This window comes from Bubalus bubalis, chromosome 19 (assembly GCF_019923935.1).
Source record: "Bubalus bubalis isolate 160015118507 breed Murrah chromosome 19, NDDB_SH_1, whole genome shotgun sequence".
NCBI classification, from domain to species: domain Eukaryota; kingdom Metazoa; phylum Chordata; class Mammalia; order Artiodactyla; family Bovidae; genus Bubalus; species Bubalus bubalis.
In genome coordinates this window covers 12,096,989-12,120,193 of record NC_059175.1, presented here as the reverse complement: position 1 = coordinate 12,120,193, position 23,205 = coordinate 12,096,989, and the positions used below count along the sequence as shown (strand labels likewise).

The following is a 23,205-nucleotide window of genomic DNA, read 5'->3' as shown; positions in this document are numbered from 1 at the left end:
TAAAATTCTAACGTCAAAATTCAGGGAGCTGATATTAGGGGTTTCCGTTTTCTAAATTTACCTGTCCCAATTATAGACTCAGTTACTGGAGAAATAAGTACGGATTTCACTGTGACTTGGACCAGGGTGGGACTTTCAGTTATCACCTGTCCTCTGTACTTCTCTAATCAGACAAACGGTAGTAACTGGCATTTACGATTTCTTACAGCAGGCTAAGGTCGAAGCAACTCTGTGTTTCCTTTTCCCCAGTACACAGTACTCTGGTAAGTGTCCCTAGGTCACTTTGGAGAAAGACTGAGGGAAAGCTCATTGTTTATACTTGTGATGGACGGCCAGGGCTCCTCTTCAAGGAGATGCAACCTCACCTTCAGTCAGTGGGCTCTGGGCCTATGAATGAACTTACCTGGGAGCCAGGCAGAGGGCCTTATTTTTTTTCCATTATAGCATCTAATTTCAGCTTTCTTTCCTCTAGCTCTTAAGCTTTTATTATTTTTTTCTTATATATAGAGCTAAAGAAACACTCTACTGCTGTCCATCCATGCTACCCCTTGGAATATCATGGTCTGTATCAGACATCATCACAGGCTAGGAGCAAAGCCCTGCCAGGTGGCACCTGTGTAAGGCTAATCAAGACTTGAGGCTTTGCGGCAGCAGTGGCTTGAATAAGAGGTGGGGGTTGAGAGGATTTGAAATAGGACACACATGTATCTGATGAGCCCAGGCCTGGGCTCAGACAGAGTCTGCTGGCCCCAGGTGATTTCTACCTTCTGGCGTTGTGGAAGCCACTCCCCTTGCGCAAGTTCAGTTCAGCCGCTCAGTCGTGTCTCTTTGCGACCCTATGGACTGCAGCAAGCCAGGCCTCCCTGTCCATCACCAATTCCTGGAGCTTACTCAAACTCATGTCCATCAGGTCAGTGATGCCATCCAACCATCTCATCCTCTATCGTCCCCTTCTCCTCCCACCTTCAATCTTTCCCAGCATCAAGGTCTTTTCCAGTGAGTCAGTTCTTCCAATCAGCTGGCCAAAGTATTGGAGTTTCAGCTTCAGCATCAGTCCTTCCAATGAATATTCAGGACTAATTTCCTTTAGGATGGCCTGGTTGGATCTCCTTGCAGTCCAAGGGACTCTTAAGAGTCTTCTCCAACACCACAGTTCAAAAGCATCAATTCTTTGGTGCTCAGCTTTCTTTATAGTCTAACTCTCACATCTGCGTATCTGAGGTCATTTATATTTCCCCCGGCAATCTTGATTCCAGCTTGTTCTTCATCCAGCCCGGCCTTTCCCATAATGTACTCTGCATATCAGTTAAGTAAACAGGTTGACAATATACAGCCTTGACATACTCCTTTTCCTATTTGGAACCAGTCTGTTGTTCCATGTCCAGTTCTAACTGTTGCTTCTTGACCTGCATACAGATTTCTCAGGAGGCAGGTCAGGTGGTCTGGTATTCCCGTCTCTTGAAGAATTTTCCCCGGTTTGTTGTGATCCATGCAGTCAAAGGCTTTGGTGTAGTCAGTAAAGCAGAAGCAGGTGATTTTCTGGAAGCCTCTTGTTTTGCTAGTGTGTGAGATGAGTGCAAGTGTGCTGTAGCTTGTGTCAGTTGCTTCTAACCAAAGAAGATGGCAATATGGAAGGGCGATCACTCCGAGGACTAGGTTACCAACAGTGTTACTTCTGCCTCGCTGGAAACTTCTCTCTTTTGGCTTTGATGAAGCAAATTGCTATGTTGGGGAGACCCACATGGCAAGAACTGAGGGTGACCTCCAACCTACAGACAGAGAATAACCGAGGGTTGCGTTCCAACAGCCCCATGGAACCGACTCCTGCAACACCCTTATAAGTAAGCTTGGGTGCAGCTCCTCCCCTGATTGAGCTTTCACGTGAAGCCCTAGCTCTCTTTGACACTTGAACGCAGCCTCCTGAGAGGCCGTGAAGCACAAGTTCCGCTGAGCCTTGCCTGGACTCCTGACTCCCAGACGTTGTGAGCTAAATAAATGTGTATTATTTTAAGCTGCCAAATTTTACAGCATTTTTTAACTCTTTTATTTTATACTGGACTATAGTTGGCTAACAATGTTGTATTAGTTTCAGGTTTACACAGAGTGATTCACTTGTACGCATATTTATTCTTTTTCAAATTCTTTTCCCATTTAGGTGGTTACATAATATTGATCAGAGTTCCCTGTAGTATACAGTAGGTCCTTGTTGGTTATCCATTTTAATATAGCAGTGTGTACCTGTTGTTACTGGGATGACAATCTCAGTTTGCCTGTTCTAGTCTTGGCATTTTAAGGTTTTAAAATTTTTTTTTAGAATTGAGAAATAATTGGTATATAACATTATATTAGTTTCAGGTGTACCACATAATGACTTGTTATTTGTATACATTGCCAAATAATAACCACAATAAGTCTAATTAATACCCACTACCACACATAGTGTTTTTATTGTCATAATGAGAACTTTTAAGATCTTTTTCTCTTAGCAACTTTCAAATATGCAATACAGTATTATTAACTGTCGTCACTATGCTGGACTTTACATCCCCTCACTTATATTCTTATAGCTGAGCATTTGCATATTTTAGCCCCCTTTACCCGTTTCTCCCCTCTTCCCAGTCTTCCACCTCTGGCAGCCACCAATCTGTTTTCTATATCTGTGAGCTTGGTTTATGGTTGTTTTCTAGATTCTATGTGTTAGTGAGCGCTTACAATATTTGTCTTTCCTTATCTGACTTATTTCACATAGAAATAGCATAATACCCCTGAGGCCCATCCATTTTGTTGCAAACAGCGAAACTTCCTTCTTTGTGGTTGGATAGTATTTCTGTGTGTGTGTGTGTGTGTGTGTGGCGTTTTCTTTATCCCTTCATTCGCTGGTGGACACTTAGGTTGCTTCCTATTTTAAACAGTGTTGCAGTGAACATGAGGACGCATATATCTTTTCAAGTTAGTGTTTTTGTTTTCTTCAGATAAATACCCAGAAGTGGAACTGCTGGGTTGTATGCTACTTCTGTGTTTAAGTTTTTGATGATTTCCATACTGTTTCCCAAAGTGGCTGTACCAATTTATATTCCCACCAACAGAACACAAGGGTTTCGTTTTTCCTCTGTTCTCACCAGCACTTATTATTTTTTGTCTTTTTGATAATAACCATTCTAACAGGTATAAGGTGATAGATATTTTACTGTGATTTTGACGTGCATTTCCCTGATGGTTAGTGATGCTGAGCATCTTTTTATGTACCTGTTGGCCATCTGTATGTCTTGTTTTGAAAAATATCTATTAGTATTTGGATCTTCTGCTTATTTTAAAATTAGATTGTTTGCTTTTTTGCTGTTGAGTTGTATGAATTTCTCACACAATATTTTGAATATTGTATGAGGATATTTTGAATATACAATGTCTTGAATATTAACCTCTTGTCAGACATATAATTTGCAGATGTTTTCTCTTATTCAGTAGGTTGTCTTTTCATTTTGTTGATGATTTCCTTTGCTGTGGAGAAACTTTTTGGTTTGATGTATTACCACTTGTTTATTTTTGTGTTTGGTGTCAGATAAATCATTGCCAAGACCACTGACAAGCTTACTGAATATGTTCTCTAAATTTTAGGACAGTTTGTTACTAGGATGACCAATAGTCTGAGTTTGCCTGGGATTGTTCTAGTTTGAGTACTGAAAATTATGAGTTTCAGTAAAATCCACAGTCCTGGACAAACCAAGATGATTAGTAGCTGTATTTGTGATGCTACTGCTAAGTCACTTCAGTCGTGTCCGACTCTGTGCGACCCCAGAGACGGCAGCCCACCCGGTTCCCCCGTCCCTTGGATTCTCCAGGCAAGAACACTGGAGTGGGTTGCCATTTCCTCCTCCAATGCATGAAAGTGAAAAGTGAAAGTGAAGTCGCTCAGTCATGTCCAACTCTTTGCGACCCCATGGACTGCAGCCTACCAGGGTCCTCCATCCATGGGATTTTCCAGGCAAGAGTACTGGAGTGGGGTGCCATTGCCTTCTCCAATTTGTGATGCAGCAGTAGATAATTAATACACTTTTGCATCTTCAATATATATTCCTGGAAGTGGATTTTTTGAGGTCTAAATGGTAAATTCATCTAGACTTGTGTTAGATATTTGCAAATTCTCCTTTGTAGGGATTGTAACATTTCATACTCCCATCTGTAATATGAGTGCTTATTCCTCATGCTCTCCTAACAGTTTGTTCTAATTTTTTTTGATAATTAAATATGTTTGATTATATGTGTAACTGTAAGCTGACTCAAATTAGAATTAAAAAGTACATTTAAACATTAATGCTTGTAGAATTAAAGTGCATGATTTATACTTTGTTTATTCACTCATTTCACTGAGTTCCATAGGGAAACAAATGAACCTAACTGAATATAGTCAATCAATCATGGGCTTACACAAAGTACGTGTGTATCTGTTTGTTCATTTGTATATGTCTATGTGTGTCTTTCCAACCTCCCTCCCCCATGACTTGATTTCCTGTGACTTTTTGATTAACCTTTCAATTTAACTTTCAGTGTCTTGCTCCAACATTAGAATTATCCCAAATGGCATGTTTAGCTTCAGTACTGGAAAATGTGATGTGGTGGAGGGAAGAAAAGATGGTGATATGAGCGGACCCCCATGTGATTGCTAGCAGATTTGGCAAATTCAGATGCCTATAAGGTCAGGCATTTAACTCAAGGGAATGAATATGGCTGGGTTAGGAAGCTGATGAGCTGGATAGCACATGCCTTGTCTAAACAATCAACTCTAACAGTCATGTGGCCATGCAGAAATGCAGGCCCACTGTTGCCATCCCAGTTTTTCAAGATAAACTGAAATTGCAGTTTTAGAAAAATATTTAATTGTAATGTCTTCCTAAAATTAAAAAAGAATCAGAATGAAAACAACCCACAATTTGCAGCAAAATCATGTCTATAGGCCAGCTTTGGCTTGTAGGCTGCCAGCCTGGGGCTATGATACTGTGTGGAAGAAGGGGAAAATAAATCAACATTTACTGAATATCTGTGGCTATTGTTTTTCACCTGATCCTGGGATAAATGTAGTATCACCCTCATTTTCCTGATGAGGACACCGCAGCTCATGGAGGTTAAGTTCATTTAACGATAAAGCTAAGGTCATTTAACAGAATCATGTCAGGCGTGTGTGCAAGGCTTTAGATGCCTACATCTCCATTCTTCCCACACCATCAAACTAAAATCAGTGCTCTCCATGGTGTGAATGATCTTTCAGTTTTCCTCAGATAAGGAAGCTGAAATTAGAGTGCAATTGAAGTGACTTCTTGTTCCTCTCAATTTTGTTACCCAGAACAGACGCATGAGGGTTACAATTGTTTCAGAAGTGCCCCTGGACACTGGACAGTGCACAGTGGAGCTTCAGCCTGTGTGTGTACAGGGGCTTCCTTTCAATGGGAAGTGCACCCAGAAAGAACCTCGCAGTCTTGATTCCCCCTGAACTGTTTTAAACCTCCCTTTTAAGAAACATGGGGGTGAAGGAAACACAAAATTAGATTAGGAGCCCAGTGTAGACGAACAGTTCTGCCTTCCGTCCTGTACCTGGCAGGACTTGTGATCTTGTTTATTATGCTTTCTGTTCCTAGTCCTTGTTTCCCCAAACTGCTCCCCCAGGACAGCCTGGGAGGTGGTTAAATGGAGGGTTTGTAAGGTGGTGTGAATGGGGCTCTTGTAAACACAAGTAAGGCTGAGGAGGTTCAGGCCCACAGGTGATCCGTCCTTCGGGCCACTGGTCCTCTTATAAAAGAACCTCCTGAGGTTATAAAATATTCTTATTCTTATTTAAATCATTTTTTTATTCTAGGTATCTTTTTTATAAATTTGCTTTTAATCACTTCACTCAGCAATTTTCCCTATTAATTCTCCTTATTTGGGAATTTACTTTTTTTTTTAAAGATTTTAGAATTTACATCTCTCTACCTGTTTTGCAGATTTGTTTTTAATGATCAGAAGAAAGTTGTCTGAATTTTTTAGAATCCATATAAGTCAGCCAGCCTCTACAAAATGCAAAATTACATAGTTTAGTAAGAAAGCGTTTTGGTGCTCTTTGAGTACGCTATGTGTGGGTTAAGTCACTTCTGTCGTATCTGACTCTTTGCGACCCTATGGACTCTAGCCCGCCAGGCTCCTCTGTCCATGGGATTCTCCAGGCAAGAATACTGGCGTGAGTTGCTATGGCCTTCTGCAGGGGATCTTCCCATCCAGGGATCAAGCTTGCATCTCTTATGCCTTGTGCATTGGCAGGTGGGTTCTTTACCACTAGTGCCACCTGGGAAGCTTCTTTGCATACACTGGGTACTAATATAAGAAGATGGGAATTAGTTATAGTAATTTGGCTCCTAAGGTAATTTTTTCCTGATTTGGAACAAGTAACAGGGCTGGGTACTTTCTTCATGCAGTTTTGGGGACATAGAGTGATGTGACTTATAAGTCTTTTGTACATTTTCATTTATTTTCAGTTTAACCGAAAAAGAAAAAAGCAAAGATTAGCAGATTAAGATAATAGGGATTTTTTTATGAGATTGACACATTTGTCCTCAAGAGAGCTAAATCAGGGGAGAAAAATCAAGCTATCCACAACTTTTTAACTTTCTACTTTTAAGTATTATTTAATAAAGCTAATTAGATCCTTATTTAATTCCAATCAGTTAGGAATTGCTTCTGGCTTCTGCTAATAAAGACTCAAAATAGCAATGGCTTTACAAAATAAGGCCCTTCTGCATTTCTTTCATGTGAAATAGAATCAAGCAGCCTAGAACTAGTACAGCAGCTCCATGGTCCTTAGGAACTCAGGCTCCTTTTATCTTTTTTGCTTTTCTATCCTTAGTGCTTGCTTTCTGTGTTCAAGGTCACCTCACCGTCAAGAGATGGCTGTTGGAGCTCTATCCATCACTTCTGCCTTGCAGACAACAGGAAGAAGGAAAGCAGGGTGAGTAAAGGTATTTGCATTTCAATTGAATCATCTTCTTTTAAAGACCTTTCTCTGCAGCTTTTGCCAATAACGTCTACTTAAATCTCATTGGCCGCCTGTATCTAAAAGGGATGTTTGGAAATGTGGTTTGTCTATTGCAGAGTCTAACTGTGTAGGCGTTTCTTACTAAGGACAAAGGGAGAATGGATACTGGGTGTGCAAGCAGCAGCTTCTACTGTAGTCCCTGTGGTTCTGCTTCTTTCTCTGGGCAGGCTCACCACCAGGTGTGATGGTGAGGGGTAGGGAACAATTGAAGCCACAGGGCACCTTGCTCAGTACAATCCAAGAAGAATTCACGTAGGGCCTGCTTATTGTGGCTGAGTTGGGCATATGTACTCATGTCGTTATATTGTTGTCGTTCAGTCAATAAGCTGTGTCTGACTCTTTGTGACCCTATGGACTGCAGCACACCAGGCTCCTCTGCACTCCGCAATCACCCACAGTTTGCTCAAATTCGTGTCAAGCCCTTACATTACCAAATCATTATGATGTTTATATTAATTTCCTATAGCCTTCTGTGACAAAAGAAGAAGCCAGTAAACTCGGTGGCTTAAAGCAACAGAAATTTATTCTCTTATAATTTGGGAGGTCAGAGTCCAAGATCAGTTTCACCAAGCTGAAATCAAGGTGAGAGGGCTGTGTTGCTTCCAGCGGCTCATGGGAAGAACCCATTTCTTGCCTTTTCCAGCTGCTGGTGGCTACGTCACTCCAGTCGTCATGTGGCCTCGATCTTCACACAGCCTCTCCTCTGTGTGTCAAACGGCTCCTTCCTTAGAAAGGCACATGTGATTGTGTTTAAGGCAGACCCAGATAATCCTCCTCTCAAGATTAGCTTAATCACATCTTCTCCCATATAAGGTAATATTCCTTCTTTTGTATATTAGGTAACATTCATAGGTTTTGAGGATTAGGATGTGGACGTATCTTGTTGGGCAACCATTCAGTCCACTCTGATGGTGGTGGTTTAGTCGCTCAGTCGTGTCCGACTCTTGCGATCTCACGGACGGTAGCTTGCTGAAATCAAGGATTTCACCTTGATTTCCAGGATCCTCTGTCCTTGGAATTGTCCAGGCAAGAATACTGGAGTGGGTTGCCATTTCCTTCTCTGGAGGATCTTCCTGACCTTGGAATTGAACCTGGGTCTCTGCATTGCAGGCAGATTCTTTACCAACTGACCTATGAGGAAAGCCTCACTGTATATAGTTTATATCCTAAATCACCTTCTCTGGCATCTATATAAATATTTTCTTTGTTGATAATCCAGTTTAGGATAGTTGGTTTTATTCCAGATACATGAAAACTTATATAAATATGATCTAAATCATACAAAGAGCCAGATATTTATCTTCTTTGTATCTTACAGACATTAACTAGTGTTAAACTGACTTGTCACTTAATAGGACTTTGTGTTTTTGTTTTCTTTCTGTGTTTTGGTGCAAAAAAATACTTTTTCTCACTTTTTAAAAATGTAAGGTTTATTGAGGTATCATTTACATACAGTAAAACTCTCCCAGTTTAAGTATATAGTTCTGTAAGTTTTGAAAAACATATATAGTCATGTAATTCCACAAAAGTCAAGTTATAGATATTTTCAAAGCTCTTAGGAAAAGTTCCATCATGCCTCTTTATAATAAATTTTGCCCCTCCACCGTACTCCCTGGAAACCATTGATCTTTTTCTTGTCAACAATGTCATAAAAATGGAATCCCACAGTATTTAGCCTTTTGTATCTCACTTCTTTCACTCAAAACACTGTTTTGAGATTCATCCATGTTTTGCATGTATCAGTAGTCTGTTCCTTTTTACTTCTGAATAGTAGTCCCATTTATAGATGTACCATAATTTCTCTCCCCCCTAGTTGGCTTGTTTCCAGTTTTTGACAATGATTAAAGATGCTATAAACATTTTTTACAGTTTTTATGTGAATATCAATTCTAATTTCCTTTGCAAGATACCTGAGAATGGGTGTTGCTGGGTTGTGTGGAAATTTATGTTTAACTTTCTAAGAAATTGCTGAAGAGTTTCCCAAAGTGGGCCTTTTTGTGCCCACTGGCAGTGTATGAGAGTTCCCAGTGCTCTGCATCCTCACTAGCCCATGGTAATGCCACCTTTTATATTTGTCTGTTTATATTCTAATAGGTTTATTGTGGTATCTCAGTGCAATTTTAATGTACATTTCCCTAATGACTAATAGTTTTGAGAGTCTTTTTTATGTTCTTGTTTGCCATCCACATCTCTTTGATGAAGTGTTTCTTCAAATCCTTTGCCCATTTTTAATTAAGGCTGTTTGTTTTCTTATTAAGCTTTGAGAGTTCTTTATGTATTCTGTGTACCAGTCATTATTAGATATGCATTTTGTGCATATTTTCTCAAAGTATGCATTCTCATTTCATTTTCACAGCTGTCTTTTAAGCAGCAGCAACTTTTAATTTTGCTGGATTCCAGCTTGTATGCTCATTGCAGAGGTAGCTGGGAATGCACAGCTAACTACATCAGCTACGCACACAGTTTGATTCTTGTCTTTGCCAGTTACATAGGTAATAAAGAGCAGTTTCTTGAATCAATCAACTTGTTAATCAATGAGTGTTTATGAGTCTCGGCTCTGCCATTTCCCATTTGTATGACCTTTGGCATCCTGCCACTTTGACTATAAAAGCAGAATGAGGAATTTAATAGTACTTAAAAATTTTTTTATTAGCATATAGTTGATTTTACAATATCGTGTTAGTTTCTGCTGTACTGCAAAGTGTATCAGTTATACATATACATATGTCTTCTCTTTTTTAGATTCTTTTCCCATTTAGGTCATTACCAAGTATTCAGTAGAGTTCCCTATAGGTAGGTCCTTATAATAGTACTTTCAATAAAATAGGTACAGTCATAATTGCTTCTTTGCTTTCATGTTGATACTTTTGATGATTTTTAAATGAAAAACAAAAGGTAAAAATATCTTATAAAACATAAAATAGAATCCAAGCATATTGAGCCCTGCTCCATGACCAGTAATCTTCTAGGCCTTTGGAGGAAGAGGGATGTAAGGAATATATAGAATATAATTCTTATAACTGCAGAACTATAAAAATTGGTGCTATTCTATCAATACGTGTGGCATTACTACAGCAACCATGTGTCTAGGATTTCCTGGAACCATCCTCTCTTCCCCCTGCAAATTCTGTGTCAGACATCATGTCTCAACTTTTGGTTCAGAAATACATTAATCACAGCCACAAAGCCTGTTTTACAGGAAAGTTCATAAACCTCATGGAAACTACCAGGGTTTGGGATTACTTCTGTAATAATCATAATTGTTTTAGTTTTCAAAAAGGCAAAAGGCTTGTTGTGTGAATGTATGACTCCTTTGGCTTTTGATGAGCCTGAGGGGTATGTGTGTGGGTGTTTATATGTTAACCAATATATTTTAATTGGTAAAAAATTAAACCTTTCTTTTCAGGAATAGTATTCACATGATCAGTTTCACTCTCCCCTCATTTGATATAAAGTTGATTTTGAATCAACTAAACACAAGGGAATGCTTTGTCTGAAATGTTTTCTTTCTTTCTTTTTAATTTTTTTTTTTTTTTTTACTTTCCAGAAACTTGATCCAGCCAAATAAGAGTCTTAGCCAAAAATTTGTTCCCAAATTGATATTATCCTATAGTCTAATTCCAAGAACTAAGAAATAGTTCCTGCTGAAGATAAAGAACCTTTATAAGATCTTTATCTTTAGCAAGAACTGGTATTTTCTTTTCCTTTAGAAAAGAAAGCATGTTCATAAAGAAAGCATGAAAATACCATTTCTGCACTGTGACTGAGCAGGTCAGCAAGGGCAGCCCGCTGAGGTCTGAACATGCAGGGATGGAAAGAGGGGCAGACACTCTGCTCCCTGATGCTGACTTCAGCCGAGGGCCTCTGCTGCCAAACCACAGGAGCGGTGATCGGAACTGTGCATACCGTGTCTTCTCATACATAAGATTTTAAATTAGCACATCATTCAAAACATACTACTTGCACGTCAACCTCTTCTTGGTCATTTCGGAGGTAAACAGCAAGCAGAGACCTCCTAAGCTGTGTTTCTAAGAGCCTGTTGATATGTCTGTGCCCAACATAAACATAAAATCAAACACAGGCGTTTCTAGCCTCGGGGACTTCCACCTGGATTCTAAGGACTCCCTGAATACAAGTCTGGAAATTGAATGGGGGAGCTGAAAGAAATCGGGCTCTTTCCCATCCCTGCTCACCCCTCCCCTTATTTTTTCTCTCCTGCCGCTGCGGGGTGCTCTGTGTCCTTTCCTAGGAAATCCGAGGATCCCAGGATGGACCAGTGTTGAAGGCCACACACACCCCTACCCCACCACGCAAAACTATACACTTCTCTGACCCTGCCCTAAGGCCAGTAGAGTGGTAGGACCCAGATTACTGAAGTGTTCTTTCTTGATGATTCACTGAGTAGATGAGGAATATGCCAACTAACAAAAAACCCTGCCCTGGTTAGGCCTAATCATTCCTGCTCTGATACTGGAAGTGGGGAGAACAGGCAAAAGCTTGTGCTGAATCCAGATCTAGTGGTATGGCTGCTCCGTCATTGCCAGGTTCTGGCATTCTTCCAGCTGGATATACCTGCAGATGAACAGGTTATCTAGGGAAGAAAAGAAACTGAAGTTCCCTTGCCTACCTCGCAGATGCTCTTGGCTGCAGAGATTTTCATCCTGGGTGTGGGAGGAGGGTAGCAGAACTTTCTAGAGGCTTTGTGAATGACACAGTCTCTGAGTCTTCTGCTCTAGTCTCCTACTAATCCCCTTATCGAAAATCAGGGCCCAAGTGAGCCATGGTTTAGACAGAAAAGTGTCACATCCCTTAGGTAAGGGTGGGGGGTACAGCTGGAAAAAAATCAAGAACAACTTTGTTGGTGGACTCGATGATATCATGTGATCTTGTCCTGATTTGCGTCGATAGCCTTACTTCTTCTCTGTATGAGTCAAGTTCAACCAGAGACCCAGAACCAGTAGGAGATAGATACTACAAGGAACTGGGTTGCATGACTGTTGAAGCTGGAATCCATGGGCAGATAGAGCTAAGAAGTGAAGATCAAGAGCAAGCTGGAGCCCACAGGCACAGGCTGAAGCTGTTAGAGGGACAGAAGTGCCAGTGAGGGGAGAGCAGTTAACACCCAGGTGCTACTGGTATGTGGCTCAGGGAATGCCATGCTCTGTTTAAAAGGCATACTCTGGTTAAGTCAGGTCTACCAACATAATTTTGTTTAAAAGGCAGTTGATTAAGGACCTTAATTTGAGCCATAAAACCCCTTCACAGCAGTGCCTAGACTAGTGTGTGAATAACTGGGAGAAGGTATGTGTTTTCTGCAAAAAGGCTGTTGTCATCCCTTCCATCCTTATAGTTTACACCAGTCAATCTAACATCCTGAAACCCAACACACCCTTCCTTCCCTCCCTTCCCTACCTCCCTCCCTTCCTTCCTTTATAAAGAGTTCCAGAACTCTTTTTTCTTTAGGACTTAGAATTCAAGCATTTCCAAGGTGCAGATTAGATTTTTAGAATGTTTTTTGTTGGAAAAATTAGGGCTGTAAGCTAGAACTATGTCAGCACGTGTCCACTGGGTCAGCGTGCTTCTTTGGCTTCTTCCCCCGTCTCAAGACGTCTGTTCATTCTCGGGCTCAAGACGCTGGCTGTCCCATGTGCTACCCCATCCTCAGATTATTCCAGGCTGGGCTGTCCAGTCCAGGAGCATGGTAGGCAAAGATCTGTGTAACTGGAGAACCAACCATCAAGCACTCGAAGAATGACTTTAATATGGAAATCTCTATCCCTGCTAAATCTGCACACATGAAGCAGCCACAACAAATGGGGCCGTAAACAATGCCAATTGTGCTGACTCCAGAGCCTACACAGATGCGGCAGCTTTGTAGATTCAGTTTAACAAAGGGATGAGTCAAACTTGTTGGCAAACAATGCTACATTGTCTTCCCTTCTCTCTCCCCCAAGTGGGGCAACATTCTGTGAGCTCTGGGAAGCACCGCATGCTTGGGTGTGAAGCTCTGTGGGGCAGTCAGTGGAGAAACGCCAACTACCCCAAGATCCTGGATTGCCTGACACTCAGCCTGAGCATTGTAAGAATAGGGCAACATTAAATCCTTCAATCCCAGTGATGCTCATCTAGGGCAGATCCTTCTATCAACAAGGCAAGTCCAGAGTTCTGGCCCCCGGGGTGTGTGTTTGGAATGTCTGATGGATTACACAGTCCAACACCACAAAACGGGGCCGCATTGGCCTCTTTTCCCCTCCTCAGTGTTTAGCTGATGTAATTACACATTTATATGATTACAGTCTGCTGTTTACCATGAGGTAATAGGGGGGCCCAAGGAACTTGAATGCAGGAGCTGAAAACACACAGATCATTGACTTTAATGGCTACACAGCCAGAGGAATCAGAATCCCATGACACAGCAGTTTCTCTCAGGCCTCAGCATCCAAGAGCAGTTTGGCCTCTGGGTTCTCCTCCTTGGTGAAGGAATCTTTAATGGGGAAAACAGCCTGTTTCCTCCTGATCCCAGATAGAAGCGCCCAGAATACTCTCTGCTCTTTACTCTTTCCCTCAGTGATCTTAGAGAGAGATAGACAACTTTTCTTTAAAGGCATGCTAAGTTGCTGCAGTTGTATCCGACTCTTTGTGACCCCACGGACTGTAGCTTGCCAGGTTCCTCTGTCCATGGAGTTCTCCCAGCAAGAATACGGGAGTGAGTTGCCATGCCCTCCTCCAGGGGACCTTCCTGACCCAGAGATTGAACCTGGGTCTCTTATGTCTCCTGCACTGGCAGGTGTGTTTTTTACCAGTAGTGCCACCTGCAAAGCCTTTTTTTAAAGGGCCTGATAGTAAATATCTTAGGCACTGGGGGCTGTAAAGTCTCTGTTGTGACTACTCAACTCTGCTCTTGTAGTTTTAAAACTCAGCCACAGACAATATGTAAAGGAACAAGTGGGGCCATGTTCCAATGAAACTTTATTTATGGACACCAAAGCATTTTAATTTTCATGTAATTTTTGCATGTGGTAAAATATTCTTTTGATTTAAATATGTGAAAACCATTCTTGGCTTGTTGTTGTTGCTCAGTCACTCAGTTATGTACAACTCTTTGTGACCCTGTCCTTCACCAACTCCCGGAGCTTGCTCAAACTCACGTCCATTGAGTCAGTGATGCCAATGAACCATCTCATCCTCTGTCACCCCCTTCTCTTCCTGCCTTCAATCTTTCCCAGCATCAGGGCCTTTTCTAATGAGTTGGCTGTTCACATCAGGTGGCAAAGATATTGGAGTTTCAGCATCAGTCCTTCTAATGACTATGCAAGGTTAATTTCCTTTAGGATGGACTGGTTTGATCTCCTTGCAGTCCAAGGGACTCTCAAGTCTTCTCCAGTATCACAGCTGGAGTTGGCCCACAGCTGGAGGTGTTGAATCTTGTCTCAGAGCGTCTTCAGATGCCACTCAGAATTCGGAAAGAAGGCAGCTCTGGTGCTCCTTCCAGCCATAAGGTCTGGCAATTGGTCCAAAACCCTAGACTTGCCCGGGGTATCTCAGCCTTGGTTTTCTCGTCTGCTCTCTGGTGCTGCCCCCAGTTCCCTAGCAGCCTGATGCGCGAATGAATGAATGACGGAAAAACCTGTAAAGAATCATGAATTCAAGTTCAAACATCCTTTTAACTTTGATTTCCATTTTTTCTCATGTTCACTGTGGTTTTGAAGCATTTTCTTCCCTCTTAGCCACCTGTGCCAAGGGTCTTTTGGTTTCGAGGATGGCAGTAGTTTTGATGAGATAAGCTTGTCACTTAGATTTTGAAGTGTGAAAAGTCACTGAATGTCAACATGCTGATGAGGCTGTGGGAGGCTCTGCCGGTGCTATTTCAGCCAGGTTGAGCGCCCGGTGGAGCCCACTTAAAAGCTTTGTCTTGTCCATTTCTCTGAGTAGAAGAAAACCTTTCCTCAGATGTCTTTTCATTTTAACTCTGATACATTGCGTTTGTAAAGCTTTAGATGAAAGAAATGGTTTTGAATATCTATGTGTCAGGCTTGACTCTATCTTGAAAATATAATAACAAGCTCTTTGGATACCATTCCTTGTAAGAATTTAAGCCACAACTTGTAATTTTGCTTTCTTTAAGTCAGAACAAGTTTTTACCATATTTTTAATTTTGCCACCTCCTCTTAGAGAATTTCAGACCCCCCGGCCTCAAATAAAAAGCCAATATATAGAGATAAGAAAAGTGGCAGTGGTCACAATGGCCACCTTTTCCCTCTGTCTGCATTGATTCTGCCTTTACAGAGGAGCTGGGTGATAAGCTTACAGCACTTTGTCATCTGGCAGAGAAAGAATAGGACCACACGAGCACTGGCCCCTCTGTAATTTTCTTTGGCAAAGGAAGACAGAAGGCAATAATTTTATTTGTTTAAATGCACTAAGCTTTGGAAAGGATTTTGAAGTATAGTTTATAGTAAATTATATTGAAAATCACAGTGTCATTCTACACTTAAATGGCACATGGCCTCTGAAATGGTCAAAAGCTTTGCCAGCCACATACAGAACTTTAGCAAGCCACCAAGTCCATATCTGTCACCCTGTCAAGTTCAGACACTGAAGCAGAGTCCAAGGCCAAGCAGAGCTGCCCACAGCTTCAGTGGCTCCAGAGAGATTCTGGCCCTGAGTGGGCTTTACTGTTTAAGGTTGTTCAGGGCCATTCTCCGCACAAGGGAAGCAGCTTTTCTATGCTCCATTCACAGGCGGAGCCCGCCCTCGGGGCTGGGAAACACTGTGCTGGAGGGCAACATGATTTTCCCCAGCCTTGATGAAGCATGTGCGGGGTTTGGAATTTCATAGCAGTAACTGAGAGTTTGCTGTTCTTCAATTTCATTTTCACCAGCAAATGTGGAAGGATGGCTTCTGCAACTGTGACTGCCACAGGGACTTGGTGGCGCAGGAATCGCAGCCCTCGGCTCGCACTCCTGGTCTTTTTCACCACCAGCCATCCCTACCTGTGAGAGGCAGTTGTTATGTTTTTGCCTCTGCCCTATCTCTCCCCAACACATTGCGTATGTGTGTGTGTGTGTGTGTGTGTGTGTGTGTGCACATAATTTCCCATGTAAGACTAAGGGCAAGGCATGGTGCTCATTCACCAACTACACAAAGTGTGACCACATCTCGATGTGCAAAAGACAGGAAAAGTGACCTTCAGAATAGTGAGGGCACCCTTGGATCCTTCAGCTCAAGTGCCTGGTCTTCTCATCTGCTGGCCAAACAAAGAGTAATAAAGGTGGATTTCATTTCTCTTCCCTGTCCCACCTCCTGTCAAGAAATAGAATGATCAGTTCCATGGAAGATATGAAAATCATCCACTGATTATATCAAATAGAGCTTGAGTGCAAATTATATGCCTGGTACTGAGTTAGAGATAAAAGAGTGATGAGAAGAAAAATACTATGCCACTAACCATGTCACTAAATAGCTGTGTGACCCTGGACATGTCACTAAAGTTCTCAGAGCCTGGGCTGCATCTCTCATATTGGCCCCTTTCTCTGATAGTTCAAGAAGTCAATAAAAATGGGGGAAGGAAATGAATAGCTAGCCTAGGCATCAGTGGCAGAAAGGACTCCTGAAATGATGTTCTGTTTGATGACAGTGCTGTCCAGAGGGACAAGTCAGACAACAGTGACCCAGCAGCAGCCACCTGGACACAGGGAGGAAGCAGGCAGGGCGTGGTCAGGGGAGTTCATCACAAGTCAGAGTCCCCTTCCAAAAGGGATCGTTGCTGCTTTCCAAGTAAGGGAGCTTACCCGTCACATGGGTCATTTGTAGAAGGGGGAGGAGGAAGAAGTTCTCTGAGGCTAATTGTCTTGGTCTGTGTCTCTTTACTGAACAGATTGAGGAATCTCAGTTCCTTTAAGTAAGTGTGTGTCCCTTGAGTTTTGGGGATTTAGGATGTGAGAGGAGTTGAGAAAAAGTGAAGGTCTTGAAGCCACTAAAAGCAACCTTGCTTTGATGTCTTGGTGTGTCTTTGATGTCTTCGTGTGTCTGTTTCCTCTCTACAAAGGGGGCTGATAGGATTCTTTCTGTGTGGGTAATGAGTTACACTTTTCCAAATAGCCTTATATGCATGCTTATTTCATTCCTCCAGAGAGCTAGATAGGAAAGCAAGTCGTAATTTGAACAAATCCTTTGATAATGGACTATCCTGTGAACAGTCCATCCACGAGAAGCTTTTGGGCTAGAGCACTAGTCTACATAAAATGTCTTTTCAATTGAGGTTTTAGGAGACCTTCAACTTTGAGGTCCTTCAAAGTTAGAGCAGTTACGGTAGTGGTCATTGTAAATGTCATGGTCAATACCAGTTTCCAGGTCAGCACAAACCATAAACTGGCCCTACGTCTAAGGAGCAAGCCACTCTTTTTCTCATTACTGGCGCAATAAGCTCTTAGAATCATTAGCTATTCCTGGGGGAGGGGTGGTTGGCTTCACTGAGGTAGTACTTCCCAGGTGGTTGGCTTTGTAGTAAAGCACCTAGTGAATACGCGTTTGATTCTTTCATCTAGTCGTTTCTAACCCTTCAGGGTGAACATAAAAATGAAACAGCAGATTTTTTATTCTCCATCTCAATAGAATTTTGAAGGATTCTTGCTGTATTGTGCATTGAAAGCCTTCATTAGCGATGCAAGCACTTCAGAAGGCAGGGAGTGACTCAGACACGTTCCAGAAATAGTACCGAGGAAAATTGCTTTTATGTAATTCTTTCTCAGAATGTCACACTGTGAATTCTTATCATCTCAGCAGAAACACATGGGAAAGATGGCATCTTCTGGGGCTGGCGGGGTTGTTCGCATGCCCAGAGCTGTGTCATGCCTCCCAGGCCTCCAGGAGCCATTGGCAACTTGAGGGCAGCTGCCAAGGCACAATGGGGAAGTGAAATGTGAGGGGAAGCCCAGGAAGTGAAAGCCCAAGAAGTGAAATGCGAGGGGAAGCCCATTGCATTCAGTACATGTGATCCAAAGAGGTGACATTTTGATTTATTTTTTGTTAGTGTTACTGTGCTTCCAAATACAGACTCTTCAGACTTATTAAAAATAATTGTGGCAAAATATGGAGAACGTAAAATTTATCCTTTTAAAGTGTATAATTCAAAGACATTAAGTTCGCTCTCCGTGTTCTGCAACCATCATCATCCATCTTTTTCATCTTTCCAAACTGAAACTCCATACCCATTATAAAAGAATCCCCCATTCCCTGTCCTCCCAGTCCCTGACAACCAGTGTCCTATCTTTTATCTGTATGATTTTTATACTCTAGATAACCACATACGTGAAAGCATACAGTATTTGTCCTTTTGTGACTGGCTTACTTCACTTAGCAAAATGTCTTCAGGAGTCATCCATGTTGTAGCATGTGTCAGAATTTTATTCCTTTTTATATGTAAATAATGCACTATTGTATGTATTAATATATATATCACACTTTGTTTATCCATTCATCTGTAGACAAACTGGGATTGCCTCTACATTTTGGCTCTCGTGAATAATGCTGCTTTAAACATTGGTGTTCTAGTCCCTGCTTTCAGTTGTTTGGGGGTATATATCCAGAAGTGGAATTGCCAAAAAAAGCACTCTTAAAAATGGAAAGGAAAGATCCTGAGGGGAGTAGGCAGTCATACGATTTACGCTATCAACACACTAGAAGAAAAGGGGCAGTGGTAAATGATCCAGACACTGAACCTAGTGGGACTGATGGAAGCAGTCACCTAGGCAAGGAGGCGAAGGTGAGAGGGTGGGTTTGATCTTAAAGAAGATTGAGCTATTGGCGAATTGAATATTGGATCTTGAGAGGCTCTTCTTCTTGGTGAGGTTGTAGGTGGCTTAGAGTGAGCTGTGGAAAGCTAAGCCAGGGCCGGGACCTCCAGGAGCCACTCCAGGGCACACCGTCAGGCTTGCACGCAGAGGAACCATGCCAGCCCTTCTCCCCTCTCTGCTGGTGAGGGCATGGGCAACTCTGCACTGTGCCCAGTGATGTTCAGCACTGAGATGTCTGCAGGCTCTCCCATGTGAGAAATGGGATGTTCTGGGCTCCAAGCTGCTCTAGGGTGGTTAGGATAGGTGTATTTCCTGCAGATTCATGCATTCAAATGACCCTTGGAAGCCAAATCAGACTTTGGGGTTTAACATACGGTTTCCCAAATGTGGGGGCCCCCAAAGTTGGCTCGGCTGTGTGTACCCTCTGGGCTGTGAAAGGCCTTTAGGGGAGAGGACAGATGAAAGGAGCACAAGTAGGGGGTCACCGCAAAGCTTAGGATGGTCACCTTTGATGGCCTGGAATGATCTGACCTGGCACCAGGGCCTTCCCTCCCTGGGACCGGCCCAGCCGGTACCCCAAGGACCTGCATTTTTGTTCTATTCTGCCTCTCCCATTAAGCAATGATGATAGCACCCGCAGATAATGACCAGTCTTGGAGAGATTTACATTCTGCGTACTTGGTTAAAAAACTTTTTTATGCAACCGGTGTTCTACTTTTTCCTAGAATCTTTGCCTCTCTAAGGACTAGACCTTGCTCTTGCAAAGTGAAGGGAGAAAGGGATCCAAAAAATATTGGTCCACAGTAACTTTCACTTAGCATCGTTAGCCAAATGCTCTGAAGTTCTGTGAGAGCCCACCCAAACTCCTGCTTCGTTATCTACAGGGGCCCTTCACAATAAAATAGCTGACATTTTGGGCCTGGATTTCAAGAGGATTTATTAGTCAGGGCAAGCAGGGAGTTTGGCTCCATGACAACTTGGAACATTTGCCATTTATCTGGAAAGAACGACAGCACACGTTTTGAATAGAGAGTAAAGGGACCGAGTTCTGAGCTGAACACTAATGAGAATAAGATGAAAGTGCTTCAGAAAGATGTCCAGCTTGCAGGTCGTGTGGTGGATGGTTTGAGTACGGAAGCTCACACCCAGGAGGGACTTGTCAGGGAAAAATTGGTACTTAAATTAAGACTATCTAGGTAGCTCTCATCAGAACACTCTTTTCCCAGGGTTTTACAAAAAAATTGCATATAAAAGAACGATGCGCTTGTTTAATTGTCTAGATGCTCTGCGGCCCCTTTAGAGTTGAGTGGCATTGGAAGACGCTGATTTTTATGTAAGTGTCTTGGAACTGAGATATAAAAGAATATAAAGGATAAAAAAAACCTTCGAATGATTTACAAAGCACTGGAAAAATTCTGCTTTAGGAATCGAGGAAGATGGAGCTAGCTTTGGCTCTGCTGCAGCTCTGGCTATTCAAAATGAGAGATTATCTTACCCACTGGCCCTCTGCTGTCTCATTTTATAATGGGGTAGGAAAGGTGGGAGGTGGCTGGATTAGATGTCTTTTGCTTATGATCCAGAGGGCTTCAGAATCTTGTGAGCCCTCCAAGATAGGATAGTTGGTGGTGTGTTATATCTTGGTGCACATGGGCATTTTTCTGGGGAAGGCTCGTTACTTTGGTCCTATTCCCTAAAGTGGTCCATGGCTTCTCAAGTGCTACCAACTCCTAAACTGGATCTTTAAATGCCCTAACAGTCTTTGAATATGCTGTTGCACTTCTGTGATTCTAAAGTTATTCAGGTGTGCTGGAGAAGGCAATGGCACCACACTCCAGTACTCTTGCCTGGAAAATCCCATGGACGGAGGAGCCTGGTGGGCTGCAGTCCATGGAGTTGCGAAGAGTTGGATACGACTGAGCGACTTCACTTTCACTTTTCGCTTTCATGCATTGGAGAAGGAAATGGCAAGCCACTCCAGTGTTCTTCCTGGAGAATCCCAGGGACGGGGGAGCCTGGTGGGCTGCCATCTATGGGATTGCATGGAGTCGGACACGACTGAAGTGACTTAGCAGCAGCAGCAGCAGCTCTGAGGGGGCTGTGATTCCCTCAATCTATTATGTTTCATTGTAACATGAGAACATGTTACAATGTAGGTCTGTGCTCTGGTACAGTCCTGTTTCCTGGGCTTGGCTGGGATTTCTGGGGTCAAGTAACTAAGGAGTAAGAAATATGAGTCTTTGGCTTCTCTCATCACTCCAGTTCCTGATTGTGGCTGTTCATCCTGCCCCTGAGGGTCTCAGGCAGCCCCATTGTGAAGCCCAAGCAGGTCTTCTGCTCTCCACCCTCACCGCAGCCCTCTACCCAGACATGCCCATGCGACATCCCTGTCTTCCAACAGTTGATTCTAATTGAAAAGCTTGATGGGGAGTGATCTCTAGGTGGGTGAACCTTTCAGTGTCCTCTGGATACCCTTTCCCTCTGGTAAAAGAACATCTCTGCTGAATTATTAAGCTCTGCATGTGCAGAAGGAGGCAGAGATGGAGGAATGTGTTCCTTTTGAAGGGGAAAGCTCCTGGGGTAGAATTTCGTACTGGGTGAACTTGCCGAGAACACCCACAGAAGTGGCACATCAGACCATTCTGCCCACAAGCTTAAAAAAAAAACAAACAAACAAAAAATGAAATCAAAAGATCCTCTGTTTGACATACACAAAATTCACTGTTTCAAAACACTTTCAGCGTGATTTCTGTTTCGTTAGATTTCTTGCTCCAAGTATCTTGCCCCGCCCAGCATGGGATTGCTGAATATTCTGGGAACTGTGTCTCCTGTCCTGAGTGTGACCTTGGTGTGATACATGGCACAGCGATGGTCACAGACAGAGCATGGGCACCTTAATAGGAGTGGGGCTTAGGGCTGTTGAGGGGATATACCTCTGCCTTCATTACTAAGCTATTTAACAGACATCATTAGCAGCTTTACTTTCCTTCAATTGTGGGAATCCTAGAAATGGCACCTGTGATCGTCCAGTTCTCAGACAAAGGCTGAAAAAGCTGACGAAGTTGCTAGGGCACTGCTGTTAAAGGTTAGCTTGTATCTGCTCTGGATGATTTGGGAAAGTACCAGTGGGACCTTTGTGTGTTTCATGAGTGTTTTGATCTTGTTTCCGAGGATAAATTCAGTCCAAGCCATTTGGAATTCTGAAAATCATCGAATTTCTTCTTTCTTTTTTAAAACAGAAGTCCTTCTTCATTTAAGACATATTCCATACACAACTTTTTAAAAGAAAAATTATTTTCTGGTTATTCAGTTTTACACTTGTTATCCTTCATATGAATCCATGTGACCTCACCACTCAGCTCACTGTGCGGGATGGATTTCAGAAATTTTTGAAAGCTGGAAGAGTTTTATCATTTCTCTTTCATTAAATGATTCTCTTTTACCAGCTTTGGTATTTTCCCTAGAATGTTTTAAGAAAGAAATTGTATAGAAACTTTTCTATTCACATCACATGTCATTAAGGCCCTGCTGTGGGATGAGGTTTGACTCTTGAACAGAAGTCTTTTGATAGCTCAAAATCTGATGTTCAGCAATTATTGCTTTTTGAGAACTCCAAGTACACCCAGCATTGCAGTTTTTGAAACAATCGTCTCTTTTCTCTGGTTTCTCATCTCACTTGGCTCCCATGGAGACATGAGACAGGCCCTCTGTTTCTGTTTAAGTAGAACAACTGGCATTTATGGCCCAGCTGGAAGGAGAAGGGTGGGTGGACTGATTCAGGCTTTCATTTTTTTTTTTTTTCCAACTAAAAATGTGACATGAGTTTGTTATATGTTTATTTAATCTTAATTCAGGCTCCTCTATAAAAATCCTGGTTGGAGAAAGAACCCAAAGCCTCAACATATGTGTTGAACTTGGAATAAGAAACTTTAATCCTTGGAAAAACAGCATTGTGTCAACTGCAGATTGCAACTAATCACAGTATATTCAGACAGTGGCAGGGATATTTTATTTCCCATTTTAATATTCAGTTCATATAATCGTGCATTAAAGTGAACTTTTGAGTGCATATTTTTCCTAAATTTTCTTCAGGGCTATATTTATTTTATTTAACTGAAACCCTGGTGGCCTGTGTGAAGTGAGCCAGATGTTTTCCGTTTGTAGAAGGTGCACCTGATGTGGCCTTAGCAGGTTTGCTGGTTGCCAGCTGTTAGGGGGTGTTCTCAGCAGCAGTGTGCATTTTAACTGCAGAGAACAAATGAGAGGCTCCATGTATTGGTAACTTATATGCTGTTCCCTGTGTTCCATGCTTCAGGCTCATTAGCTGATTTATTACTAAGATGACCTTATGAA

At 42.2% G+C, this 23,205-nt stretch overlaps 1 long non-coding RNA gene across 1 annotated transcript in view; it reads left to right on the top strand.

Annotated features, from left to right (window-relative positions):
* The first annotated feature begins 272 nt into the window (after positions 1 to 272).
* The window catches only part of LOC112580602, a 172,014-nt gene continuing 149,081 nt past the window's right edge, over positions 273 to 23,205 (top strand). Inside the window, exons 1-2 of the long non-coding RNA XR_006546486.2 lie at positions 273 to 910; positions 6,893 to 6,973. This is a non-coding gene — a long non-coding RNA (uncharacterized LOC112580602). The remainder of the gene's footprint in view (positions 911 to 6,892; positions 6,974 to 23,205) is intronic.